We start from the raw sequence: 14,711 nt of genomic DNA, 5'->3' as shown, positions 1-14,711 counted from the left end.
GCTCAAGTGATCCTCCCAAGTAACTAGGACTACAGGTGAACATCACTGTGCCTGGCTTAACACTTTAATTAAATGATCATATAAAATATTTATTGGCATAACCATCCTAAAATTATTACTAAACGTACAAGTAGACTATATAAACAAGTCATATTTACTGCCTATGGCTATAGAAATAGCTTTTGAGGCCCAATGCAGCCACCAAAGAGTCTTAATTGGTATGCTCATAAACGCTCTAAAAAGTCAGAAATCTCTGGATGCCATTAGAGCCATAACTTCAGTCCAAAGCTGTGCTATCCAATAAAGTAGTCACTAGCCACTAGCCACATGTGGCTACTTCAACTTAATTAAAAAATAAAAATCCAGCTCCTCAGTCACTCTAGCCATATTTCAAGTGCTCAAAAGCCACAAGTGGTTAGCGGCTACTGCAGTGGATGACGCAGCTATGGAATTTCTATGGGACAACACGTCAACAGAATACTACCATACTTAGTTCCAGTTTTTAAAATAAACAAATACATACAATTCCATGGATTCCTTTGGGGAAGGACTGCAGCCTTCTAAAACTATCACAAAAACCCCTAAAGTCACCACATCAGAATTTTGGTGGCAAGGGAACGAATTGTATGGGGGATTAAGTAAGCTGTCAGAGAAATGGAATATCCAGCAAAGATATGTAGTGGGCATCTTAGAGCTCCTATAATAGCAACTCCGGAGGGTCTCTAGGTTCTGCAACTCAGAGTTGGCATCAAAATAGGCACAAGAGGAAAGAACACTCCATATTTCAGCTACTGATTCAGGTGGAGACACTATACCCATGTTTAATACACTGTTCTTCTGGGGGGAAAAATGAATTCTGAATAACTGACTCGGGAAACACCTACTGAACACAACCTATTCATTTTTTTGAAGACTGCCTGTATAAATAATTCCTATTTAGTTATTTTTTGGTTTCAGCTTTTGTGTATCTAAAACTCAACTGTGTTTTACAAAGAGTTTATTCTACAAAAAGTTAAAAATAATAGAGTAACATAGTTAAAATGGTAAATAGTATATGTATTTTGCCACAATAAAAAACATTTGAATAGTTAATGGATGTCACTTTACACCCACTAGGATGGCTAGAATTAAAAGACAGATAATCACAAGTGTTGGCAAGGATGTAGAGAAATTGAAACCCTCATACACTGCTGATGGGAATGTGAAATGGTGCAGCCACTGTGGAAAACATTTTGGCAGTTCCTCACAAAGTTAAACAGAGTTATCATATGACCCAACAATTACACTCCTGGAGACAATTGAAAACATATGTCCACACAAAAATTCGCACACAAATGTTCACAGTGGCATTATTCACAAGAGCCAAAAAGTGGAAACAACTCAAATACCCATCAACTCAGGAATGGATAAACAAAATGTGATATATCCATACAACTGAATACTATTTGGTAATAAAAAGAAATGAAGCACTGATAAATGTTACAATATGAATGGGCCTTGAGAACATTATACTAAGTGAAGGAAGACAGTCAAAAAGACCATATATTCTATGATTTCATTCGTGTGAAATGTCTAGAAATGGCAAATCCATAGACAGAAAGTAGAGTAGTGGCTGCATATGGTTGGGAGGGTTGGTGGGAAATGGGGAGTGACTGTTAATGGGTACAAGGTTTCTTACTGGGGTGATGAAAATGTTCTAAAATTAACTATGGTGCTAGCTGCACAACTGTAAATATACTAAAACCATTGAATCGCACACTTCAAATAAGTAAATTGTATGCTGTATGAATTGTATCTTAATAATGCTATTAAGAAAATAGTAAGGCCAGGCGCAGTGGCTCACGCCTGTAATCCCAGCACTTTAGGAGGCAGAGAAGGGCAGATTGCAAGATCAGGAGTTCGAGACCAGCCTGACCAACATGGTGAAACCCTGTCTCTACTAAAACTATAAAGATTAGCTGGGCGTGGTGGCATGTGCCCGTAATCTCAGTTACTCAGGAGGCTGAGGCAGGAGAATCGCTTGAACCTGGGAGGTGGAGGTTGCAGTGAGCCGAGATCATACCACTGCACTCCAATCTGGGAGACAAGAGTGAGACACCATCTTAAAAAAAAAAAAAAAAAAAAAAAAAGATAAAAAGAAAGAAAATAATCAGCTGGTAGGATATAAGCTTGGGAGTGATGTGGAGAAAAAGTACCAAAGAAAGAACCTAACAAAGATAGCAAAGCTGTAAGATTCTGAGTAGAGAAAGGGAGAGTAGGAAAACATTCAAGTCCTGATGATACCATTTAAACACCTGAAGCTAGCCATGCCTGCAGCAAATTATCCACAACAGCTTTTCAGTTAAGAGAGAAAATAATTATTCATTTTTGGTTTAATCTACTTTGAGCTAAGTTTCCAGCAACTGTATTTAAAACTATTAATAAACTCATCAATGGATTACCTCTTTTTCAAACCAGGGTCAACAGACCTCTCAGGAAAATAGATATATTCCAGGTTGTGCAAGAGAGCTCTATAACAATATAATTCTCTTTTTGTTGTGCTATCTAAAAAAATTAACAAGCCTACTCTGGGGATTCCCTGGGTGACCACCTTATATAACTAAATGACGCATTTGCACTAAATCAAAGGCAATGACAATACGGTTAGCTACAGAAATGAAGGTACTGAAAGGGTTCAAATAAAAAACCTTGCTATTATTTATATATAATAAGTAGGGAATGTATATATATAGTAAATATAAGTAGGTATGAAAAACTCAATAGAAGTAGGCAGTGACTCAGCAAAATACATATTCAATATATGAAAACTGATTCAAATGGCAATGATTTTGTAGTTTCACTTGACTGTTTTGTTTTATGGTTGTGTAAGAACTCCGAGAATGTTTCAAACATTTTAAGTTCAGGGGTGTCTGTGAAATTTTTTTTTTTTTATAACAAGAATTGGTATAGTACTGAAATCCAAGAAAACTGGATTATATCTTGGTTCCTTAGACAATTTCGCCGGCATTTAAACGATTGAAACTTTCAAAGTAGGTTTTGGGAACAAATTACATACAATTCAGAAAGAAAATAGAGGCTCTTCACCTTTTCTTTGTCCAAGTTTTTATACTATGCAAATTATCTTTTTTTCTGAAAGGCTGAACACATAAGTCCAGGTATATTTTGAGAAGACATTTAATGACTTTATTATTTTTATCCTAATTTATTTGTTTTCAACTTTTGTCTCTGTTAATTTTCATACTTCATCTATTTGTAGAAAATAGCTGGTTTACACTAAGATTTAAAACTCACTAGCATAATACTTTGCAAAGTTTGCCTATATTTTAAAACATTTTATGTCAGCTTTGGGATAGGGCACTATAATAAAATATACTTCTACAAATAAGTTTTGTATTATATTCAGGGTAAAGACTTTATAGGCATAGTCTTTTACTATAATTCCTATGTAAAAGATATAACATGGGGAAAAGATGAATGTACAATTACTGGCCTTTGGAAGCCACTATGTATAGTAAATACTTTATGTAAGTTTCATAAGATATTCTATAGTCACTAATTCCTAAAGTAACCTCAAGAAGTATGTATTATTAATTAATTTGCTTTTTATAGGAGTAAAACTTATCCACCAGGGAAAATGTCAAGTAAGTGCATTGATGGGAACACTGGACACAGGAGCTGAAAACCTGAGTGGGAATTTCTGGTCTACCACTTCCTGGCTGCCAAATCTATAAGAAGTATAATCAACCTCTGTAAGCCTTAGTTTTTCTATCTGTAAAATGAAAACAGTAATATCTTCCTTGCAGCGCTAGTGTGAACATTAAATAAAGCACAGGAAATATTATTGAACAGTACTTTGCACTAATTTTCTCAACTTCTCCTTCTTTACCTGAAGTCATACCGTAAGTTCATGAGTACAAGCACTTAAAACAAGTCTAGTTCACATAAAGAGCTCAATTAAAATCATATCATAAATAAACTGCATCACATCAGTAGTTCTCAAAACCTTTTGTCCCAGGATTTCTTTTCACTTAAAACTTAATGAGAACCCCAATGAGCTTTATGTTTATATGGACAGTATGTGTTGATATTTCCCATATTAGAAATTAAAACTGAGACAGACTTCAAATGTTTTTATTTAAAATATTTATAAGCCCATTACAAGTTAATAAAAATACTTTTAATAACTTTTAAAAAGGAAATCTAATGAGAAGAGTAACATGGATTTACATTTTTGCAACTGTCTTTAATATTTATCTTAATAAAAAGCAGCTGGATTCTCTTATCAGTCTCTGGGGAAAAATACTGTATGATCTCACTTACATGTGGAATCTAAACAACTTTATCTCATAGAAACATTGAGTAGAAAGATGGTTACCAGAGGCTTGGGAGTTCGGGGGTGGGACAGATGGGGAAAAGATGTTGATCCAAGAGTACAAAGTTCAATTAGACTGGAGGAATAAGTTTTAGCTATCTATTGCACTACAAGGTGACCACAGCTAATACTAATAATGTATGGTATATTTCAAAATTGCTAAAATAGATTTTTAACATTCTCGTAACAAAATGGTAAGTTGGTAAGGTGATGGCTATGTTAGCCTCTTTCAATAATGTATACATATCAAAACATCACATTGTACCCCATAAATACACGCAATTATCATTCGCCAATAAAAAATTAAAAAGGAAACAAAAAAATGAAAAAAAAAATACACTCCTTAAAAGAAAACTACTTTGCAGCGAAAGAATAAAGTCTAGACGAACACTATACTTTCAGGGGTCATTTCTACAGTTCATTCCTAGTGATGTTTCTCTGATTGTGCAGAGCACTGGGAAGAAAAATCTAGACAAACATATTTGATTCAAATTACTGAGGAAGGCTGGGCTCGGTGGCTCACTCCTGTAATCCCAGCACTTTGGGAGGCCGAGGTTGGTGGATCACGAGGTCAGGCGTTCCAGACCAGCCTGGTCAACATAGTGAAACCCCATCTCTACTAAAATTACAAAAATTAGCTGGGTGTGGGGGCAGGCGCCTGTAACTCCAGCTACTCCGGAGGCTGAGGTAGGAGAATCGGTTGAACCCGGAAGGCAGAGGTTGCAGTGAGCTGAGATCGCACCACTGCACTCCAGCCCGGGCGACAGTGCGAGACTCCGTCTCCAAAAAAAAATTAAAAAAAAAAAAAATTACTGAGGAAATCAAATCTTTTTGAATCATTACCTAAGACAAACTCACTGAAAACCAAGTAGCTGAGACTTGGAGTTATTCAACCTAAGAACTTTTTCAATAGGATATTCTTCAACTCTTCAACATGCTTAGAAATAATATTAAAGTATTAAAAAGTTGAGAAAAAATGAAGCCTCAAAAATATAAAGGAAAAGGGAATTGAATAATACTTCTTCAAATTTTTAAGTGAGCCTCCCTGCTTATTCTCCGTGACCACCACACTCTCACAAAAAGTGAGACGTAATATAGCAAATTGAACATTAGATGAAGGTCAGAAAGCCTAGGTTTAAGAATTGGTTCCATCACTTCCTAGGGACATGATCTCGGTAAAGTTCTGTCCTCGAGGCTGTTTCCTCATCTTCAAACAGTTCTATCAACACCCTACAGCCCATCTCAAAAGGGGTACTACCAATGAAATATACAAATGCAAGATACGATTATAATGGAATTTGTGCTGCTGTAGAAACATCAAAGGTACACAGCCCTAATTGTATAAGCAAAGCAGTGCCTTTGCAGGCTCAGTAAAGTTTCTGCTTAAGGAGATAAGTTTGCACAGTAATCCCCAAACCAGGATACCTCACAAATACTAAGAGGAGACTTTTGCAGTTTAAAACTCTACTTCTAGGTTTCAATTTATGTTAGGGGCAGTAAAAGACATTACAACTCATAGTGCAAACCTGAAAACAATAGTGAAAAAGAATGTAAGGTCGCAGATTTTAAAAACTCCACAAAACTAACAAATCTTTCCAAACAAAGAGAATTCCTTGGATGAAGGTCTCCCATGCTTGCAGAAGCTGGTTCACTTGACATTTTCCTCTCGAATTTCTCCTTAAAAAGCATTAAAACCTGACAGAAGTTGAGAGGAACTCCTTCCATCTCTAGAGCAGGAGTATACCTCAGCATAATTTTTCCCATCTCTTTAAGGGAAATCTGCAAACCTCCTAGTTAGAATATAGTGTATTTAACTCCACGTTTCTCCTCAGGGCTCTTATCCTCTAGACAATAACGGAATGGGGCACGATTTCTGTGACAGAGAAGGGAAGTCCCTTTGGCCAGAACAAGGTTGTGGGCATGGAATGACCGGTCCTGTGTGGGGGGAACCTGGGCAGAAAGAAGGGGTCACAGGATCTCTGACGCCTGAAAGTTCGGAATCCCTTCAAGTCTCTCTTCGTTTGATTGAAGAGACTTGAGGGTGGGCGGGTCTCCGTCAAACATCAGTATCAACCGTACAAAAGACGAAAGGGAGTTGCCTCCAGAAAGAAAAGCCCAAACCGGGTTGGAAACAGACCGGTAGGACTCGGGAGGTGAAAAGGCTGCCGCAGCTGCCGCGGCCCGCGAAACCACTGCCCGCCGCGGGCCGCCAGGCTCTACCTCCAGAAAACCCTCCCCCTTCAGGGCCCGGCGCAAGATGGTGGCCCACCAGCTACCACGCCGCCAAGCCTGTCCCCTCCCCCGCACCCCCGTCGATCCGCACCGGCATAGAGACCCTCAGCCCGCCGCCCTCAGAACCGCCCTCTAGGGAAGGCTGCCTCGGCCGCGCGGGAGAGCTGCTGCCTGCTTCCGCGCGGCACAGGCAGGGGCGGGGGCCGCTTACCGAGAGCAGAGCAGATCGGCCTGACTGGGGTTCGGATAAGGAGGAGGAGAAAGAGGAGGAGGAAAGGGAGGAGCGCGAAAACCTCGGGCGACAGCCTCAGCAACAGCGACTCCCGCAGAGACTTCCAGCGCGGAACCCGCGCCTCAGCCGGGGGCAGGAGTATATAACTGCGCGCGCTGCTTCATGGGTAGACGCCGACTCCACCCCCTGAACATCCGGGGCCTTTTCTAACCGACCACGGACGGCTGGTACTTACATGTGCAGCTACTTTACTTACCGTCGACGGCAGCCGAGTAAGTGCAATTGACCAGCGTGGATGCAGCTCTTCTAAGCAAACCCTCTATTTAACCTGGAGTTGTCATCCCAAAAAACACGTTGTACCTGACTACAGAGAAACATGAATTCCGGGTCTTCCTTGTGTGTGAGGGCTAAAGACACGAGTTAAAAAACAAAACAAAACAAAACAAAAATATATATATATAGTTTTTTAGAAATACTGTACTTGAAACACGTCTGAAAATACTAGTTATTTTCACCACGTTTTGTTTTAAACATACGGTTTTGCTTGTCTGTTACTTCTAATTGCCATATAGATGCCTATAGCAGTTACAAAAATGCTAGGGAAAAATACATTTACAGCTGGGTGCCGTGGCTCACGCCTGTAATCCCAGAACTTTGGGAGGCTGAGGTGGGTGGATCACCTGGGGTGAAGAGTTGGAGACCACCCTTTCCTCCTCTTCTTTTTCCTCCTCCTTCTCTGAACCCCAGTCAGGCCCAGTCAGCCTGACCAACACAGTGAAACCCCATCTCTACTAAAAATGCAAAATTAGCTGGGCATGGTGGTGCATGCCTGTAATCCCAGCTACTTGGGAGGCTGAGGCGGGAGAATCACTGGAACTTGTAAATACGTTTACAGGAAAAGCACTTGCCAAAATACTGTTTACAGAAACATTTTCTAGACACTGCTTTGAACTGTAAAAGTTTCTTCTCCCAACTTTCTCTTCAAGGTTTATAGCAGTACTGGTTCATCTCTCTCTCTCTCTCTCCTTTTTTTTTTTTTGAAACAGAGTTTCGCTCTTGTTGCCCAGGCCGGAGTCAAATGGCACGATCTCGCCTCACCGCAACCTCTGCCTCCCGGGTTCAAACGATTCTCCTGCCTCAGCCTCCTGAGTAGCTGGGATTACAGGCGTGCGCCACCACACCCTGCTAATTTTGTATTTTCAGTAGAGACGGGGTTTCTCCATGTTGGTCAGGCTAGTCTGAAACTCCCCACCTCAGGTGATCCCCTTGCTTCGGCCTCCCAAAGTGCTGGGATTACAGGCGTAATGCCTAGCCCGATTCATCTCTTGAGAGTTGCCCAGACTGAAAATATCGTGTGACTCACATAACACACACATAAATCCAGTCACTGAATCCTATCTTTTTTTTTTTATTTGAGCTAGTTTCTTCTTTCTTATCGATACAGCTATTTGCTTCTGACCCTGAAAGTAAGCTTTACAGGAGAAGACAGAGAATAATCCAAATAAACAAAAAAGTGAAAAGTCCCAAAATCTTGGGGCATGCATAGTTGGTCCCTGCTTCCAGTCAGGGTGATAAGTAAGTCCGGCCACCTTTTCCTTTGATGCCAGCAGATTTAACACTAGGAAATCTACAGCCCGCATGACTCTGCTTCTGGCTCTAGCAGGAAATTTAAAACCTGTAATTCTCCAGCCTGCCTCCTTCTTTGGTATTGGCGGGAAATTTAAAACTGGCAGCAAAAATTGGCGCAGCTGAGAAATTTAAAACTTGCAAATCTACAGCCTGTGCGGCATTTTCACCAGCCCCACTTCCAATACGCTATAAAGGCCCATCCAACTTCCTCTGCCTCTCTCAAACCAGCCCAGACCTGTTTGCAGCACCCACCCCTCCTCACTTTACCCCCATTAGTCCCCAGAGTAATAAAATTTCTCTCAAATTCTCTTGGTATATCTAGTGTCATGAGTGTCCACATCCGACCTAAAATTAGGAGGAGGAATGGTCAAAATGCCTCAGCAGGATGACCAGAAAACACTTATACACCCAAATTTAAATCTAACTTATTCCTTTTTTTCATGAAAAATACTGCCAAGAAGGCCAGCAGACTCTGGTCAGTTGACTCTGCAGATTCTGGTCAGCAAATTTTCTATCAAGATGAAAATTTGAGAAGCTAAATAATAACAATAATTAAAAGGATGTCTGGTGAGAATGGAATTAATACATGGGATGTTGTTTGGGTGATTTTTAACTATTCTTAAAACTCTTACCCAGGCTTCTAGAAAACCACTCTATATTGGTTCTCTTGACTAGCTGGCTGTATGTTCTTTTTTATTTTTCAGCATTTCCAGTAAATGAGGGCTTACTCCTGTACAGGTTTTTCTGACAATTTAAAAAATTGAGACAAATTTACATGAAAAACATCTGCCATTTTGAAGTGTACAATAGAGTGATTTCTTATACTTACAGTATTGTGCAACCATCACCACTATCTAATTCCAGAGTATTTTCATTACCTCCCACCAAAAAACCTGCAAACCTATTAGTAGCCACTCCTAATTTCTTTCTATTTGTATCCTCCCACCAATCATTAATTAACTTTTTGTATCTCTGGATTTGCCTATTCTGGATATCACATATAAATGCAAACATACAATATGTAGTTTTTTCGTGTCTAGCTTCTTTCATTCACTATTATGTTTCTGAAGTAGGTTCATCCATGTTGTAGCACATATCAATTCGTTCTTTTCTTTCTTTCTTCCTCTTTCTTTTTTCCTTCCTTCCTTCCTTCCTTCCTCCCTTTCTTCCTTTCTTCCTTTCTTCTTTTCTTCCTTTCCAGATTGACTCTAGCTCTGGCTTTCAGGCTGGAGTGCAGTGGGGCGATTTCCACTCACTGCAACCTCCGCCTCCCAGGTTCAAGCAATTCTCCTGCCTCAGCCTCCTGAGTCGCTGAGATTACAGGGTCCTGCAACCATGCCTAGCTAATTTTTGTATTTGTAGTAGAGATGGGGCTTCACCATGTTGGCCAGGCTGGTCTTGAACTCCTGACCTCAAGTGATCCACCTGCCTCGGCCTTCCTAAATGTTGGGATTACAGGCGTGAGCCACTGTGCCCAGGCCACTTCATTTCTTTCTATTATTGCGTGGTATTTCATTGTACAAACATCACTTTCTGTTTATCCATTCTTCAGTTGATGGACGTTTGGGTGGTTTCTGCTTTTGGGTTGTTATAAATAATGTAGCCATGAATATCGGTGTGTTAGTCTGTTCTCATACTGCTATTAAGATATTACCTGAGATTGGATGATTTATAAACAAAGGAGGTTTAGTTGACTCACAGTTCTGCATGGCTGGGAAAGCCTCATGTAACTTATACCATGGAGGAAGAGGAAGCAGGCACCCTCTTTACAAGGTGCCAGGAGAGAGAAAGAACGTGTGTAGGAGGAAATGTCAAACACTTATAAAACCATCAGATCTTGTGAGAACTCACTCATCATCATGAGAACAGCATGGGAGAAACTGCCCCTATGATCTAATCACCTCCCACCAGGTCTCTTCCTCAAACCCTGGGGATTACAATTCAAGATGAGATTTGTGTGGGGACACAAAGTCTAACCATATCAATTGGTGTACAAGATTTTTTTTTTTTGAGACGGAATTTCAGTCTTGTTGCCCAGGCTGGAGTGCAGTGGCATGATCTTGGCTCACTGCAACCTCTGCCTCCCGGGTTCAAGCGATTCTCCTGCCTCAGCCTCCTGAGTAGTTGGGATTACAGGCACCCGCCACCATGCCCGGCTAATTTTTTGTATTTTTAGTAGAGACAGGGTTTCAACATGTTGGCCAGGCTGGTCTCGAACTCCTGACCTCAGGCGATCCACCTGCCTTGGCCTCCCAAAGTGCAGGGATTACAGGCATGAGCCACCACGCCCAGCTGGTGTACAAGGTTTTTAAAAAAGCTTTATGAAGATAAAGTTCATATAAGATACAATTTATGCACTTAAAGTATGCAATTCAGTGGTTTTTAGTATATTCACAGGTATATACAATCATCACCACAGTCAATTTTAGAACACTGTCATCGCCCTAAAAAGAAATTCTGTGCACATTCATCACCATATCCTTACTCACCCCACCCCTCCTTTCAGCTACCCTCCTGCCCTATACAACTACTAGTCTACTTTTTGTCTGTGCAGATTTCCCTCTTTTTTACATTTCATATAAATGGAATTATATAATATGCTGTCTTTTGTGACTGGCTTCTTTCCCTTAGCATAATGTTTTCAAGGTTCACTCAAGTTGTAGCATGTGCTTATTTCCTTTTTATGACTGAATAATATTCCATTGCATGACTATAGCGTATTTTGTTTATTCATTTGTCAGTTGATAAACATTTGTATTGTTTCCACTTTTGGGTTATTATGAATATTCCTGTGCAAATATTTGGGTGAAAATATATTTTTGATTCTCTTTGTTATATAACTAGGAGTGTAAATGCTGGGTCATATAACTATAATTAACTTTTTGATGGACTGTTAAACTTTTCCACTGTGGCTGAACCATTTTTCATTCCCACTAGGATTTATTAGGATTCCAGTTTCTCCACAACCTGACCAACACTTGCTATTTTCCATTTTTTTTGTTTGTTTGTTTTGGTTATAGCCATCCTAGTGGGTGTAAAGTAGTGTCATGGTTTCTGATGGCTTCTAATCTCAGAATTTCTGCCACTTCCTATAGTTAGTCCATTGGTCCCGGGTTTCACCCTTCGATCTGCTGTGGTGGGCCAACTTGTTCTCCATTCAACATCCATGTTACACAGGAACTGGGAACAGGTCAGGGAAACTAAGCCTCAGATCTGCCATCTGCCTAAGTCTGAGGCATTCTCATTTTTATTTTGATATCATTGTGCTTTAGGATGGTACACAGAAGCCCAATAAACAGCCTCTTTCTAGAGCAAGATGGCATGGGTGAGGGGTTGGAGGAGGTAAAGGAAGAGAGGGATGGAGGAAGAGGACAGAGGAGAGGACAGAGGATGAGGATCAGAAGGGATAGAAGGAAGGAGAAAAGATAAGAAAGGATGGAGAGGAAGGGAGAATTATCCATGACCTGAAAAAGTTGAACCCCTTTCTCTAGTTTCATTTCCAGTTTCTTTCCTGGCCTGAATTTGGGCCGAGCCTGATGCCCAAGGCAGGTGTTTTGTGTACATGTAGCAGCTATAATGTTACCAAGCACAGAGAAGTTTGAAGCAGGTCACATAGGAATATTTATTGGGCTTCCCAGGCAACATCATGAAGTGGGCTGACAGATTATTTGTGTTTTCAATTTACTCTACTTATTATTATAAAAAACATCCGTAAGATTGTTGTTTTGTTTTCTTTTTTCTCAGTATGGGTATGGATCCTCAGTGGCTTTTGGTCAGCTCATTCTCCTTCTGAATATGGAGACAGGTTGGAAGCAAATACACAAAGTGCTGAACCCCTAGTCATATGCCTTCAAAAGTGACATTGGCAAAATGTTAAAACTAACTCTTGTTGTCTTTCTTTTAAATATCCTGGCCAGGCATGGTGGCTCATGCCTGTAATCCCAGAACTTTGGGAGGCCGAGGTGAGAGGACCCTGAGGTCAGGAGTTTTGAGACCAGCCTGGCCAACATGGTGAAACCCCATCTCTATTAAAAATACAAAAATTAGCTGGGCATGGTGGTGGGTGCCTCTAATCCCAGCTACTTGGGAGGCTAAGGCAGGAGAATTGCTCAAACTGGGAGGCAGAGGTTGCAGTGAGCTGAGATGGCACCACTGCATTTCAGCCTGGGCAACAGAGCGAGACTCCATCTCAAATAAATAAATAAATAAATATTGTTTCCCATCTGGCATCCAAGAGCACATATCACTTCCCCACATTCTGCCTATCCACGTAAACTCCAGGTCCCCTAAACTCTCCTTGGCCGGAATCTAAATGTCTAAAAATGCTGGAGTTGCCCCCTACTCACGTTAGAAGAGCTGACTGTAGATATCTCTTCTTGACTTGTTCAGTTATGTCACGCTGGTAGGTTGAAACTTGCCATGGTGAAAGTATTAACACCACAGGAAATCAACAAACACTACTACTGAGAGCTGGATTACCAGCACAAACCCCTGGTTGAATTCTATGGCTTCAGTCTCTATGGCCTAATGCTTAAGTAAAGGTGCCTCAGAAAGCTCCTCCTATTCTTTTAAACCAAAGCAGCAACTCCATGTTTACATTTTGAGCTTCTTCCTAATATTATTTTTAAAGAAAAGTTTCCACCGATATGAAATAAATGACAAACATTTGAAAGCTGTTGTTCTAGGCCAAGTCACCAACTTTGAAGATGTGTTCATGGAAACCTAGAAAGGTTAAAATAGTTATTCAACATCACACATGGGACAAGAGAAAAAAGGCAGGGCAATACTAGAACCTAGGTTTCCTTAATCCCAGTCCAATGTTCTTCCCATTTGTACTTATAATACTGAATTAAAATGTTTCCTGTTCTGTTTCTCATCCCATCAAAAATGAGTATGTCAAGTAGTCTGTCTAATAACATAATAAATGTTCCCAGGAACGTATGTTTATTATGAGTGGGGCCTTCTAGAGAAAATGCCCCCTCAGAACATTTTAGTGAATGGAAGGTATTCACTTTAGTGAATGGAAGGAAAGAAAATAGGTAGGAGTAGAGATACCGGATATATACAAATGACAAAAATTGTGGATAAAAATTGTACAGCACTTACTGTGTGCAAAGCACTGTTCCCAGTACTTTATAAATATGAATTATTTCATACAACAACTCTATCAGTAAAGAACTCTTATTACCATCCCACTTTACAGATGGCACAGAGATATCAAATAAATTGTTGTCACGAAACTGGAAAGTGGTAAAACTAGGATTTGAACCCAGGCATTCTCATTCTAGCATCTGGCATCTTAGCCATTATACTATCCTGTCTCTTTAGGTGATCAATAAATATGTCTCTTTAGGTGATCAAAATATATATATATATATATATATATATTTATACTATCCTGTCTCTTTAGGTGATCAATAAATAAATATAGTGAATAAATGAATAAGCATATAAATAGCATGAGACACCAAGATTGGAGGTTTTGGGGGTATGTTTTAAATAACAGAGGGAATATCACACCCTGCTGTCTTCGTGTAGAACCAAATATAAGTGAAATAGAGTAAGTAGCCAGTAGAATGTATCTCCCAGGAAGTAGAAGTTATTCCTATCAAAGGTTTGGTAGAAGGGATATACTTAATCACCTGGGTCTCTAAGATTTCAATTAATGTCTTTCCATGCCTCTCACATTTCTGATTAAGCCACTTAGTGGTAGAGGACTCTTGAGCTAGTCCCAAGGATGATCAGGCCACTTATATAATTTCTAGGAAAAGAGTTTTCACACTCCTCTGGTAACTGTATACATAGATTGACTTAGCCTTTCAAAGTGAAAGGTTTAAATATATGTAATCAGTACTTTGCATTATGCTATATGTCAGAGGAAAGGCACAAGTAAGTATGCAACATAGACGCTTCTCTTATGGCATTAACATCTATTGGCAAGTTAGGGCCAACACCCCAGAAATGATGAGTGAGCAATGCAAGAACATGTATAATCAACTATTAACTCTGTGTGGTTCAGACTGTCCAGTACAGAAAAAAATTCAGAGAAATGGAAAATTATAGCAGATGTAAGTAGACATGGAAGGCTTGCTCTTAAGCTTGAGTTTAGACTAAGCAGGATCTCAAAGGTTGAATACAATTTAATAAGACAAAGAAGAGGCATTTCAGATAAGAACAGTGACAGGGAAAATGTAAGGAGACAGAATAGAAAAGAATGCTTCTCTGAGACAATAATGGGACAAGTCT

General features: G+C 39.9%; 1 protein-coding gene across 2 annotated transcripts in view; it reads right to left on the bottom strand.

Moving 5' to 3' along the window:
- ZNF280C (zinc finger protein 280C) overlaps positions 1-6,956 on the bottom strand; it is a 66,449-nt gene extending 59,493 nt beyond the window's left edge. The window contains exon 1 of one of the 2 annotated variants that reach the window (XM_037989128.2): positions 6,816-6,956. The gene's annotated coding sequence lies outside the window, so the exon portion shown is untranslated. The remainder of the gene's footprint in view (positions 1-6,815) is intronic. The other variant, XM_007992678.3, reaches the window with a different exon arrangement.
- Between the last annotated feature and the right edge of the window lie 7,755 nt (positions 6,957-14,711).

Source organism: Chlorocebus sabaeus, chromosome X, assembly GCF_047675955.1.
Source record: "Chlorocebus sabaeus isolate Y175 chromosome X, mChlSab1.0.hap1, whole genome shotgun sequence".
In the NCBI taxonomy this organism is placed as follows: domain Eukaryota; kingdom Metazoa; phylum Chordata; class Mammalia; order Primates; family Cercopithecidae; genus Chlorocebus; species Chlorocebus sabaeus.
This window is presented reverse-complemented; position numbering and strand designations above follow the sequence as displayed.